The following is a 13,575-nucleotide window of genomic DNA, read 5'->3' as shown; positions in this document are numbered from 1 at the left end:
ACTCCTAAAACTCAAAATAAAAATATTTTTTCAAATTCATATGATTTAGGTAAATCTTTAGTAAATAAGACTAGTGTAGTATTGTTGGTTTAATAAAAACAACTGTGTCTTCTGAATTATCAGCATTGTGATACAGGTATATATTTTCAGACTACTTGAGCCTCTTAATCAAATAAACTATTATTTTCTATATGCTTAATGTTATAAAACTTATAGATGATATTTTAATCAAGTTGAATCATTACTCTTACAAATCTTATTCCAACAATAATTGTGTTTTATTATGTCTGCTTAGAAGTAGTTTCCAAAATCTATTTGGCATTGAAACCCTAAAGTTATTCTAAGTTGAATGATAGATATCCATTGACTATATAGATCATTGCTAAATAGTATAAAATACTGAAACATTAATTATTGAACATAGCCTTAAGTTTATTTACATTTAGATGCGTATTTATACAGGGAGGCTAAAGATATTTGGTTCTGTTTCTAAAGATGATCTTTTTGTCACACTGAGAAATTGCACTGTGAGGAAGCATATGTCTCTAGAAACTGTGAGATGATGTATTGATAAGCCTGCTACTACACAATGCTGGCATATGACAGTCCACAATTGTCTACTTCCTAGTTTTCTCCAGAAAATAAAGGTTACTAAGGGTAACTGATAATCAACATGTGTAAATAAAACTATTAGAAATAATGAAGGTGAAGAAGAAAACTAAATGCAAGTGTTCAAGGGATGTAGGGTTGTTTTTGTTAAGGGAAAAAAAAAAGAGTAATTTTGTCCTAAAGTAGTTGTTTAAAGATTGTTCCAGAAGGAAAAGGAAAAAAGTGAGAGACAAAAACATGAATAAATACAGAAAGTTTTAAAGATGGGGGGGCGGCGATGTGTTGGGGCACATAGAGAATCTTATCTCACTGGTCAGGCTGGCTAAGATTGAATACATTTACTGCAAGTTTTTTAAATGAGTTTTCATATCATTAGTTTACTGATGCAATACTAGAGTTTGGTTTTCTCTCTCTTAAAAAGACAAAGTTTCTAGGACTATTGGTCTGTTCATAATAAGAGACTATAAAAGGTTTTCTTTCTCTTTTGGGTCATTTATCTAGGAAACAAAGATTCTGTGTCTTATTGGAATAATTTCCAGTGTTTCACCATGTCTTTGATTATTTAAGAACAAGTATTTTTTCTTAAAAAAATACAACTGACCTATGATTCTATTTAATCACACGTATAAACCTTTTGACATTTTGAACAACTTCTCAAAATCTAATTCTAAATGAAGTCTTTTTGACCTGGAATTGACTTTGAGATTTTTCCAGAGGATCCCTGGAAAAATCTCAAAGGATTTGCCTTCTCACCTTGTAAAAGGGGAGGTCTTTAATTAATTGAGATTATTTTATAAGGTAAATTGCTTTGGAAGCCTTGTCAAATGGGAATGGGGAAGAGGAGCTTGATATTTCCTAGGTATTTGTATGCCTAAATATTATTGATATAATTACTTCATAAATTCTATGAAGTTCCTAGAACTTTGTCAATGTCCTCATTGTCTATAATATATCCTGATAGAATTTTATCAGTCATAATTCCAGTTATTATCTAAAACAGTATGTCACAGACATAAAGAAATTTGTCAATTGCAGCATTTTTTTGTAATGAACTTTCATCAGACTTTAACAGTGGCCATTTTATATTTTTTGTCATTCACAGATAGTTATTGTTTTATTCTGATGTTTTGCTAAAAGCTCTTGCAATCAGCTACAAGCTGGATACTTCATCTTCAATGAAAGGGATGTCTCACAGGACCACGGGAAAAATCTATGACAGGTGTTTTGTTATAGTATTCTGATGGTGTTGCTTAAATAAACTTGAGATTGTACCACTGGACTGAGTAAGGATTTCCAGACCTCTAACAGAAAAGCTGATGAGTTCACAAAACTGCTAAGCCAGGATCAAATGGAACAAGAATTGCCATATGAAACAATGAAAAATGAAAACAGATGAAAAATGATAGTAATTTTTATGGATTTTTTGTTTGGAATATTGCTTGTTCTTAAATATTTTGTTTTTCTGGAGATAAGAAACCTCTTTCTATTTTCTTCTTAGGTATCTGTAACTCACAACAATTTCAAAGATTGTAACTTTGCAAACAAAAAAGAAACATTTATCCTTTTCTCCCTACCTGATCCTTCCAGACCTCAGAAACTCATCTTGAATATTCTTGTTCTCATTGCAATATAGTTGCTTGCATAAGATCGGTAAGAATCTGTTTTCTTTATAACAGGACATAATTGAGCAAAGTAGTTATACCACTGGCTTTAATTGGAATGTCATATTTGAGATACATGTGGACTGAATCATATATGACCAGTTTTCAGGAATTAAATTGCTTTTTGAAGCCACTGTTTATAAAACTTTGGGAACAACTGGCCTGGTACCTGGCTCATAGATTTCCTAGACTTTATAGGTGAGTAAGGAAAGTCAATTTCTGGCAGGTCCAGGAAATTTAGAATATCTGGGGGAACCTTAAGAAGAGAGGAATTACCAAAATATAGATACTGAAAATGAAGTCTGCTAAATCCATGGCTTGGCTTACAAGCCTCAAGAGGCATTGAAAAGCCAACCTGAGATTCTTTATAAAAGTTTCAGTAAAGCAAACTTTAAAAGGCCTATATCGTCCAATTATCAATTTTGCTGCACTCATGTAAATGATCATGCCAAATTTAATGAGACTAGACTTAGTTTGTAAACAAGAGAAATCTTACTTTGATAATCTTTGATCAAAATTGGGCTAATTGTAGAAAGAAATTTTATATTTCAGTGGAAAATAATAACCTCCCTTGTCTGTTACCAGATTTGAGACCCATTCATTATCTTTGAGCTATTTTTCATCTCTTTGTGAATTCTACCTGCTGTCTTACACATTTTGTTGGTAATTAAATTTTTCTCCCACTCGCTTGACTTGGTATCACAGAGAACTAAAACTGCCTTTTTTCCTGAAGCCCTGCAGGCTGAAGCTGGACAACATATTGTAACTTCAAAGGATTTATCACCACAACAATGTGGACCACTCAGAAAATTCACTGGAACACCTGCATCTTCCATGCTCCATTCCAAGAAATAGCCATGGCTGTGACATGGCCACTACCACCCTCCCTGAAGATGCTTCAAAACTGAACATCTGGAAATCTTCCTGACTGGCTGCCCTCTGGATTCAGAAACTGCTCCAACCATTAATCTTTGTTTTTCTCTCCCTTTGCATATCTCTTTCCTTGCAACTTCTAATCTGAATTTCTCTCCAGAGCAATCAACCTAGTCTCCTTTTTTTCTTTTTTCTTTTTTTTAAAAATATGTGCGGAAGTTTCAACTGGGGGAAATCTGGAGAGACCCCCAGAGTTGATTTTAAAGTGAAAACATTTGAGCTAAAGAAGATAGAGAAAGAAATCTTATCTCAACTCCCCTTATCTGGCTCAAGCATAACTTTCAAGCTCTACAGCTGCTATTAACCTCCTCCCCACCTCCACCCGACTTTAGGCTTCTCCTATGAATTCTACTGCCTTGGAGGCAGACTGTCCATTGCCATTAGCATCAAAAAGTCCCACAGAAACTTCCTTGCCTTCCCAGTGAAGTCCTAACTACCACCTCCATCCCTTTGTTTAGTTTGGTATATAAAACTTTTTTATCCTGTCTATTGAGTGAGTTATCTATCACTGAGTAATTCTGTGTGAGGGCATAAGTAAACCTCTTCTCTTCTTTTGTTAACCTATCTATTGTCAGTTAATTTGCAAGTCACCAGCCACTGGACTCAAGTTAGAAGAGGAAGAGGTTGCCTGCCTATGCAATAATTTCCCCCCTGCTGACTGCAATGCATTGCTCCCTGATGAAAGCAGCATTCACTGCCATGACTACAGGATTATTTACTCCTGTACATATGTGTGCATATAGGCATGTGTGTATTTACAGAGTTAGCAGCTCAGCAGGTTGTGACTAAACATCCTTAGGAATTTCCTTGGTGAGTCAAAGCTTATTAAAGTAGAAACACTTCCCAGAAGATCAGAAATCTATCTTCAAACCAAGCTCATTCCCCTGCTTGTTGCATCATCAAGCCAGGCAGCTTAAAATAAATCATCTATTAAAAGTGAACCAATTACCAAACTCACCTTCCAACACTTCCAACACCAGTTTTGGGAAATGGACTGGAAGGACTCCTTCGATGGTAACTTGACCTTGCTTTCGCTGATGACATCGTCTTGGAATGTTGGTAAACTTCCTTTGGCATATGCTTCAGTGAGGAGATAGTTGTCTAAATTAATGACATGCCTTAATGAGAGACAGTTGGGAGCTTTGGTATCTGGTGAACGGTGTTCAATTCCCAACTCAACCATTTTGTAGCTTTGTAAACTTGAACAACCTTTTACATGCTTGAGACTGCCTCAGTTTGCTTATTTGTAAGGTGTAGGGAAGAACTCTTAACCTGAAAGATTTGGGGAAAAGATAAAATGAGATAGTTGTATATACAAGTGCTTAATTTTCTTCCTAGCTTCTTTAAAGTGCTCTCAAGATCACTTGGAACAGGATTAGCACTCTGCAGCAACAATGACCTAGCTCTTTCCTACATTACAGCTTATGCCCTAATCCATGTACTTAACTTTCTTCACTTATTGTCCTGCTTCTTTTATTGCTGGAAAAACACCATATATGCTTTCTGTGGACAGAAAACTATTCAGTTTGTCCTATGAATATCAAGTCAAAAATTATAAAAAGCAGAATAGTTTCTTTTTGGTTATTTTCTAAATGATAATAATAATAACAGCAACAGCAATAGTAAAGCTTTCTGTTTAATTTTGTGAAGATTTTCTATATTTCCTTTCAGTTTAAATCTGGTAGACATAAGATGATATGGAGTCTGGGAACCCTTCTTTGTCCTTTTCTTGTGTGTGTAAATCTCATCATAGCTGGCTCTACGCGCCATGACCTGAGCCACCCTCAGTCTGGACTGACCGCATTGGGCAATAAGCCGTCCAAGATCTTTCTGGTCAGGGCTTGGCAGCAGGCATGAAGGAAGATGCCAACATTGTTGCCAAGTGGATGGCTCATATTTTCCATCTTTGTCTTTGTGAATGGCAGTCATGTGCTCCTCGTGGTGCCCAATTGTGCAACAGACGTCGAGGCGCTGAGCCAGAACAAGGGCCTAGGATGAGGTTAGGCCCTCCTGATGGGCATGGGCCTGGGGTGGGCTCACAGCCGTGTGTTCAGCTTGGATAATCAGCTATGGCAGATTAGATAAAATCAGAAACGGAGGCTGAGAGTGTCCCTAGAAATGGCAAGAATGGGGGTTAGAGTGAGGAACTTGGGCTGGTCAGCAAGTTGATCGTACAGGTGTGACATGGTCCTTAGATCAGGCTCAAATAAGGAAATTTCAGGAGTTGGATAAGGCCAAGACTCAGATTGAAGGCAATAACCAAGATCATTCCAGATACTTCCTCAGGGGTGTGTGGTGCTGATGAGAGCTTCCATTTACCTAAGTGTGGCTTAGAATTTCTCTTGGCAGCTCCACTATGGAGTAATCTACCTATTTTGTCAGAGACCCAGGTCATGGTGGACACTGAAAAGAGGATTCTGATTCCATTAGAACAAAAGTTGAATATTCTTTGGGCTAGGACCACTGAATCTTTCTAGGTCAGTAGTCCTGTCTTCTGAGCCGAAATCTGAGGCAAAGTCTAGGATTTTCTCTGCCCACTCACAAGGCAGGGAGAAAGGTCCCAACCCTGGGAAATCTAACCAGACTCTTGATGAGAAAAATCAGCGCTTTAGGAAAAGTGTTTTTCAGTTTTCTTCCTGTATCCATGTGAGGGTGGTATCTATGGTGATTTTATAGAATAATCCCTGGGCTAGATCAACTGTCAAGGAAATACATCTACTGCACTGAACACTTACCCTGTCTATAAGCCTTTCTATCTACAACATCCCATAGAGGATAAAAATTTTTGTTACCGATAAGTAGATATCACCATCACAGGTTGTCAACAGTAGTACAAATCCTTTAAGGTCCCTTCATTAACTTTCAGTCCCAGACCTGTGCTTTTTTCTTCACCTTTGGTTGGTCTCTTAACCTGGCTAAGAAAAGCCCTAGGGATCTGAGAGAACATGAATGATGAGGAGTCATCCCATGAGATCTTCAGCCCTCTGTTGACATGGTCCATATCTCTAAGGGCTTCCTACACCTTCCACAACTCCCACAACTCTCCTTCTAAGAATCCTGTAAGGAAAAGATCCCTGGTCTAGGCAGCAGATGAGATTCTTCCTGGCTGTAGAGATGTGGGGTCAGGAAACTTCGAAGTCCTCTTTGTAGCGATGTTCACACACTGAGTCAAAATGAGGATCATCCGAGTGCAGGAATCAGGGCGCAGATGTCCTGGAGGAATGCCATATCTGGTCAGGAGTCCCATCAGTGACCTGACGCTCTTTGGCCCAGCCTCATCCGTCCAGGAGGAGTGGCAGCCTTCCCGAATGACCACACCCTAGTTCCCTAAGGCTGCCAGGCCACCTGGGTTTTCATGAGAAAACATATAGAACACACTGTATGTGCTAAGTACATAAATTAAAAGTCTACATGTGGTATTTTCTTTACTGGCAGATGAAGTCCTGGTCCTAGTTCTGGGGGGCTGGGGGAGGGGTGCGAATTGGCTTTATAGTACATTTCAAAACAGAACAAAAATAACTAAGACTAAACTAAATAAACAAAAACCTTGGCTCCTTCAAGTTTTGCATATAAATAAGAGACCTTGAAATTTTCAGCAGAAATGTCTTTGTACACATCAAAGCAACATAAGCGCTTGAAGCTTGTAATGAATACTGGAACACCGTCAGAATCCAAGGCAACATGCAATGTAGGTTGAAGGGGAAGATTCACATACCTCTGGCCCCTGTGGAAATGATCTCATCGATCTGGATCATGTCCCACCTACAAAGCACTTCTTAGATTGGATTAACCAGGTGATTGCTTCATCCCTTCAACCTGCTTTCCATGTACAAAAATATCTTAACACTAAGCATGTTACCCTTCTGTAGAACCGAACTTGAGTTCTTAGCAGCATTTTGCAAATTTATAGTTTGACTTGTATTTCCCAGAATCTTTTCTTTGTAACAGTGCTTTTAGAAAGATTCTTTCAGTGTTGATTTGTGTGGCTGAGCCTCCCTGGAATAATCTGGCCTCCAGCAACTCCTCACTCCACCCCCAGTAGGAGCTTGAATAATGACTGAGTGACCAAGTGTCCCATTCAGTTATTATTCAACTATATTAAATTGCTAAAGTTGGTAATTGGAGCATATCTTATTACAAAGGCAAAAGTTCAACATTTTTCCCCAGGCACAATAGGCTTGCACATTTAAAAACTTCTGGTCTGGTAAGGAATAAGATGTCAGGGCATGGAGCATGCAACAAATTAAACAGGGAAAGATATATTAACCAAACTTGAGCAAAATTCTAGGCATTACCTTGAAGGTACTTACCAATCCCAAACCTTCTATAAAGGGGTGCAAAGATAAAGTAGGTAAGGATCTTAAAAATACATCAGCATTCCCAAGCTCTATTAGGCTTACACAGTTTAAAAACTACCATTTAAAATACTATACTAGGGACTGATATCTAGATGGTAAAAACTTATTGTTTATATTATATACACTCTTTGTCTACTTGGATGAGTTGGTGCCCAGAGAGTTCTGATGACTAAATATTTTGAAATCTTGCCAGATTATGTGAAATCCTGTTTGCATCCATAGCTATAGACTGTTTACTGGAAGTATTATGTGGAGTATGGCTGAAGGGCCTGGTTTTCTCTAACACAGCAAGAGAAGGAGCAATTTTAGCAAAAAAATAAGAAATTCAGGTACCTGCTTGGATGTGGTCACCCCAAGTTACTGCCTCAAAGAACAGGAAATGAGTGTTGAGGGAGCTACAGAGACAGCCTATAGGGCAGGACTCTCCAAGGCTGCCTCATCGGAAGACTCATTTGGGGCACTTATTTGAGAATCTAGATTCTTAAATGCTTTCCCTGGAGGAGGTGATTACTATGTTTTGGGGTGGGCTTAGGGATCAATATTTTTGAGAAGTGTAGCAACGATCCTTACAGTAAAGCAAATGAGAGAAACACCCTTCCATCTTTGATTGTCATTCATGATACTATCATTTATTCATTTATTCAGTTCTTTAACACTCGCTCTAGTATTTCTCAAAGTGATCCTAAATCCTCTACATCAAGATAAGCTGGAGTGTTTGACTAAAATACAGATCTTGGGGTGCATCCCAGACTTCTCCTATAAGAATCTCCAGAGGTAGGACCTGGAAATCTGTATCTTAAATGGGCATTCTAAGTGATTCTTACGTAGTATTAAGTTTGAGAATATTGCTGTGTGCCCGGCACATAGCATGTCTCTTCTCCTTGCCTGTTCCCAGTCCATAGCTAATGAGCACTTATTTACAAACTTACTCAGACAGGGGTCAGTGAATGCTGTATGTGGGCATGATGTGAAGGGGGAGGGGAGAGACGCAGTTCTTCCTGCTTTAAACCGGAAGATTATAAGGCTTGTAGGAGCAAGAAGAGAAGCTACCCTACAGGTGCAGTGGCCAAGTTTTGGTGAGATGCAGGAAAGCTGGATAGGGCTCAGGCCCCTTGGGCCTCTGGAGCCTGTGGAAGGAGCCCACCCCATGCCTGGTTGGAGATGGCCATGCAAAGGCTCCACAATCCCAGGGTCAAGTGTTGGGGCACCGGCCAGACCTCTCACTCAGAATTTCCTGCCAGAGCTCCAGCCCTGCGGGACATAAATATACTTTACTTTTCTCCTTTCTTCTCCCATTTCCTTCGTTTTGTTTGTGGAATGGTAATAGAACTTGCCCAGGCATTGTTTCATTTTGACATTATAACAAGGTCTGTTCTGAATTCACTTTCTCCATTAGAAGCCTATGGAGTGTCCATTGTTCCTATGGACTTTTACTGATGTATAATTGTGCTTAAAATAACTCATCCAAAGTCTGTCTGGAAAAATAATAAGTAAATTGTTTTAAGTAAAATTTGGCTGATGATTCCCATTCTGATTTCTCTGATGGTTTATGTGGATGGAAGTTCAGGCAAAAGCCCTTCTGGTTTTGAGCTGTAAGAGCAATAATAACAATAATAGTCAAACACCCAAGCATCTTGTGGTATTGTTGCTCTAGGATGAAATTTGAAATAAGAAGATCTGAATGAACCTCATTTTCCTCACCTCTAAAATGGGAATAATGAGACCTGCTCTACTTAGCTCCCTGGGTTGAAACTTGATAAAGTATAAAGCTTTATACAAACATTGGATTTTTGTTCTAATAATGTTTTTTCTTAACATCTTGTCCCTCTCTAATTCAGCTCTTGCTAGAATATTTTTCGATGGTATGGGTCAGCCTAAAATAAAGCACTGAAACATATGGGAATTTGGGTAAAACCTTCATGCCCTTGCAATTACCTCCATTACAGAGATAATTACTTGGACCAAGATATTATATTTGCTAAGGTTTGGGAAGGAGGAAGTATGATCCAATAGCAAAGGTCCCAGCAACAAGTGAGAGGCACTTGGAAACTGTGGTGCATTGTTCTGCTCTTCTGGAAGGCTAAATGCTGCTGGGATGAAGTCGGAGCCATTCCAAGTGGGTGATGAAATTTACTTTATTGACATTATCAATAAGGATGTATTTATGAGAAACAAACATGAAGTATAGCTCACACTTACGGGACTTGGCAGGCAAGCAAAGGGAAGTGGGGCATTGGATCATGAGGCCTAAACCTTTGGGTTTATTTGGCATTGGTTTTGTGCTTGGTGAGCTATGTGATTCTTATGTAGATTATCTTCCTTCATGGATCCTCTACTTTCTTATGCATAAAATGGGCGTAAAACTCTCCATCACATATTATAAGAGCAAAGAAGATTTGTGTTTTTCACTGGAGGTAAAAGTGCCATGCATAATTTATCATTATGAGGTAATGAGTATCACTTCTTTCATGGGGGTTGAACTCCAGAAAGATAATTCAACAGAGTTATAAAATCACAGCGTGGCACACAGACTTCTGTTTAATAGTTTGGCTTGTGTGATATGAATGTCTTAACTTTGGGGTTTCTGGATTTTTTTTTTCCTCTTTCAAGTAAGGGCATATATAATCTACCACCCTGTTGTTAGACCAGCAAAAGAACATGCCCCTCTTCAGGACTGCACATGAAAAGGGAGCTTGATCACTCCACAGCACTCCCTCTTTGTGCTTCCTGGAATCTTGTGAGAAGAATGAAGTCTTTTGGTACATTAAATGTGAGTTCATAAAATAATTATGGCCATGCCCTAAATTCATGTATATCATTACAGGTTGATGAATCATTGTTGGTTCCTGTAGAATTTTTTTTTTTAACTGGGGGAAAAAAAGCTAATATATTGATTGTTAAAGCTGTCAGGTTGACAAATCCAGAAAACAAAGAACTTTGCTTTTGGGATTAGATAGGATTCAAAGCATGTTTAAAGCAGAAGAAAGCTTTAAAATCATCAGTTTATAGAAGAGAAAGAGAAAGCTGATACAAAGAGGTAAGTTGTAACTGTAATAAGAAGAAGCCTTTATTGACTGTGTTTTGTGTGCTGGATAGGTACTAAATTATCTGCATGTATTATTTCATTTAATTCTCAAAGCAATCCTCAGAAAAAGCTGCTATTGCCAATGCCATCTTAGAGGTAAAGAAACTGAAGTTTGAAGAAAACAAGCTACTTGCTTAAGGTTCATAGCTTGTTGATTTTCCTGAGCTGCTGTGATGTCTTGGAATCAGAATACCACAGACAGGTGCCTTAAACAACAGAACTTTATTTCTCACAGCTCTGGAGGATGGTAAGTCTGAGAGCAAAATGCCAGCTGATTTGGTGTTTTTTGAGAGCCCTTTTCCTGGTTTATAGATGGATGGCTTCTTGCTGTGTCCTCACATGGTGGGGAGAGGTTTCTTATAAGGACACTAATCTCATTCATGAGGTTTCTATCTTAGGACCTAATTATCTCCCAAAGGCCTCACCTCCAAATAGCATCACATGGGGATTAGACTTCAACATTTATGTAAGAATTTTAGTGGGACATAAACATTCAGTACAAAACAACCAATGAGAAGAATTACTAATTCTTTCACATAATCAATTGATTCATTTACATAATCAGTTGATTCATTTACATGAGCAATAAACATTTATTTAGCACATATTATGTGCCAAACGCTGTACATGGCACTGGGAACAAAGGTAAACCAATGAGATATGGTCCCATCTTTATGGTGTTTACAGAGCTACAGGGGAGATAGATGTGAATCAACTGCCACACAAACACATAACTATAAATTAGGAAAAGAAGTTTTAAAAGGAGAATATAGCAGTTGTGTGAGCAGGGAATCTTGTCTAGTCTGAGGAGTCAGAGGGCTTCTCAGAGGAATGACCATGGAGCTGAGATCTGAAGGGTTAGCAAGAGTTAATTAGAGCAGTTAGAGGAATGTGAGAGTGTTTCAGACTAGGGAGATGCCAAGTTTAAAGACCTTCGGCTGAAGCTGGGGTTGAGATGGGAGGCAGTGGAGAGAGATGACAGGTAGACAGTGGTCAGATTATCCAGGGTCTTGGGATATTTGGTCTTTATCACGAGAACAATGGCTTCCAGAAGGATCATCAGTGGCCTGCTAGTTACCTAATTTTACAGGCTTTCCCCTGTTTCCTTCCTCCCTAAATGTCTGGGTCCCTGGGACTGTGGCCTTGGGTCCACAGTCCTCTATTTTCCAGGGCCTCCAAGAACCTCAGAGCTCTGCCCTCCCTCCCACACCTTCTTAATGTAAGGCTATAGTAAACTCTTCAAAAGTATGCGGTGTGGAAGTTCCCATTGTGGCTCAGCAGGTTATGAAATTGGCTAGTATCCATGAGGATGCGTGTTTGATCCCTGGCCTTGCTCAATGGGTTAAGGATCTGGTGTTGCTGCAAGCTACTGCATAGGTCATAGATTGGGCTCAGATATGGTGTTGCTGTGGCTCTTGTGTAGACAGGCAGCTGCAGCTTTGATTTGACCCCTTCCCTGGGAGCTTCCACATGCTGCAGGTGCAGCCCTAAAAAAAGAAAGTGTGTGTGTGTGTGTATGTGTGTGTGTGTGTGCGTGTGGGTATTTTTTGATGTTCATATCTTGCTATTTTTTACCAAATTCCCAAATCTTATGTGCTGAGGCCACTTAAACTCCTGGCATATAACTATCTTTTGAAAAATATGCTCATCCAGTATTTTGTTTTAGTCTCTGTTCACTGATACATCTTCATGAATAGTTCCCAAACATCTATGCTATTAAGATCTTACTTGGGTTGGGAAAGCATTCTCCCCCTACCACCACCTTTCCTGACAAAAAAATCCTTCACCCATGATCTGGCCACTAAAATTCCCTCTAGGGCTCTTTCTTTAGACTCAAGCACTATCTAGTGTGTTAAAATAAATGGATAATCTGAAAACATGTAACACTTAAGTGATTAATCACATATCTGTAAGGAAAATGAGTTTCATATTTTTCCATTAGGCAAGTTTGGAAAGAGAGAAAAAAGGGCTTTTGCTTCACAAAGTTGACAGCTTTTAACAACATCACGTTTCTTGCTTTCCCATTCCTGAATGCTATTTACTTCTTCTTTGGTAATTATCCATTACAGTAAGTAAATTTCAGGTCCAAATTTTTATGATCGTTCCTTTAGGCTGTAATTATTTGAAAACTTTTGATTAAAAATAGTAACTCGAAATACAAATACTTAACCCTGGTGATATAACCCACCACCCAAATAGACTTACTTTTTTTTTCACATTTAAATTATTTTCTCTTCAAACAGAGTACAATATTTTAAAGGAATAATGTGCCCGAAGGCATCATTTGGCTTAATGGGAGATGCTACTTTGGAAATAAAATTAGCTAAATTCAACAGCAGCATGATTGAAGATGATTGACACTTGAGGGTGGGCATCCAAATTCCTCTCATGAATAGTAGGGGAAATTTGGCTCCAAGGGAACATTTACTTATCAGAGTTTGTGTTGCTGGTTTCCAGGCAATTATAAATTACTGCTTGCTTGCATGTGGTAGAGAGAATCAAGGCAAATCCCATCAGTTAGAAAGCAACCAATCTCTGCCTGATTTCTTATATGTGGTAACATGAGGCCGACTAGTGAGGGGGCTCAGATGGATTCATGACAACATGGTGGCTTTTTGCTAAATCAGAAGACTCTGGAATTCTGCTGTTACACTGGGCTTATTGCTTGACTGGAAGGAAATATGCTGAAGTACTTAGAGAGAAATGGCCTTTCTGTTCCAAATCTTTATCTCCAGTGGCTTTGAGGTGGTTTGTGAAGTTATATTTCAGGTTGTACAGCTTCCTACCATGTGTTAACCCAGGGGTAACTGCTTTGTTAAGTTTCCCTCAAAGCCCATTCAAAACTTTGAACCAGTGGAAAGCATCTGATGTTTCAGAATAGCTTGCATTGTTATGGATACAAAATGATTCAACCCCTCTGAAGAAAGCC

General features: G+C 38.7%; 1 long non-coding RNA gene across 2 annotated transcripts in view; it reads left to right on the top strand.

Moving 5' to 3' along the window:
• Positions 1-13,575, top strand: part of LOC102159645 — a 277,528-nt gene that overhangs the window by 253,248 nt on the left and 10,705 nt on the right. The window contains exons 3-5 of one of the 2 annotated variants that reach the window (XR_002339504.1): positions 2,108-2,259; positions 3,004-10,598; positions 10,701-11,970. This is a non-coding gene — a long non-coding RNA (uncharacterized LOC102159645). Of the gene's footprint in view, positions 1-2,107; positions 2,260-3,003; positions 11,971-13,575 lie in introns of those variants that run through there. The other variant, XR_002339503.1, reaches the window with a different exon arrangement.

The sequence above is a fragment of the Sus scrofa genome, chromosome 16 (genome assembly GCF_000003025.6).
Source record: "Sus scrofa isolate TJ Tabasco breed Duroc chromosome 16, Sscrofa11.1, whole genome shotgun sequence".
NCBI lineage: Eukaryota > Metazoa > Chordata > Mammalia > Artiodactyla > Suidae > Sus > Sus scrofa.
The sequence above is the reverse complement of the archived record's forward strand: the minus strand, read 5'-3'. Positions and strand labels throughout refer to the sequence as shown.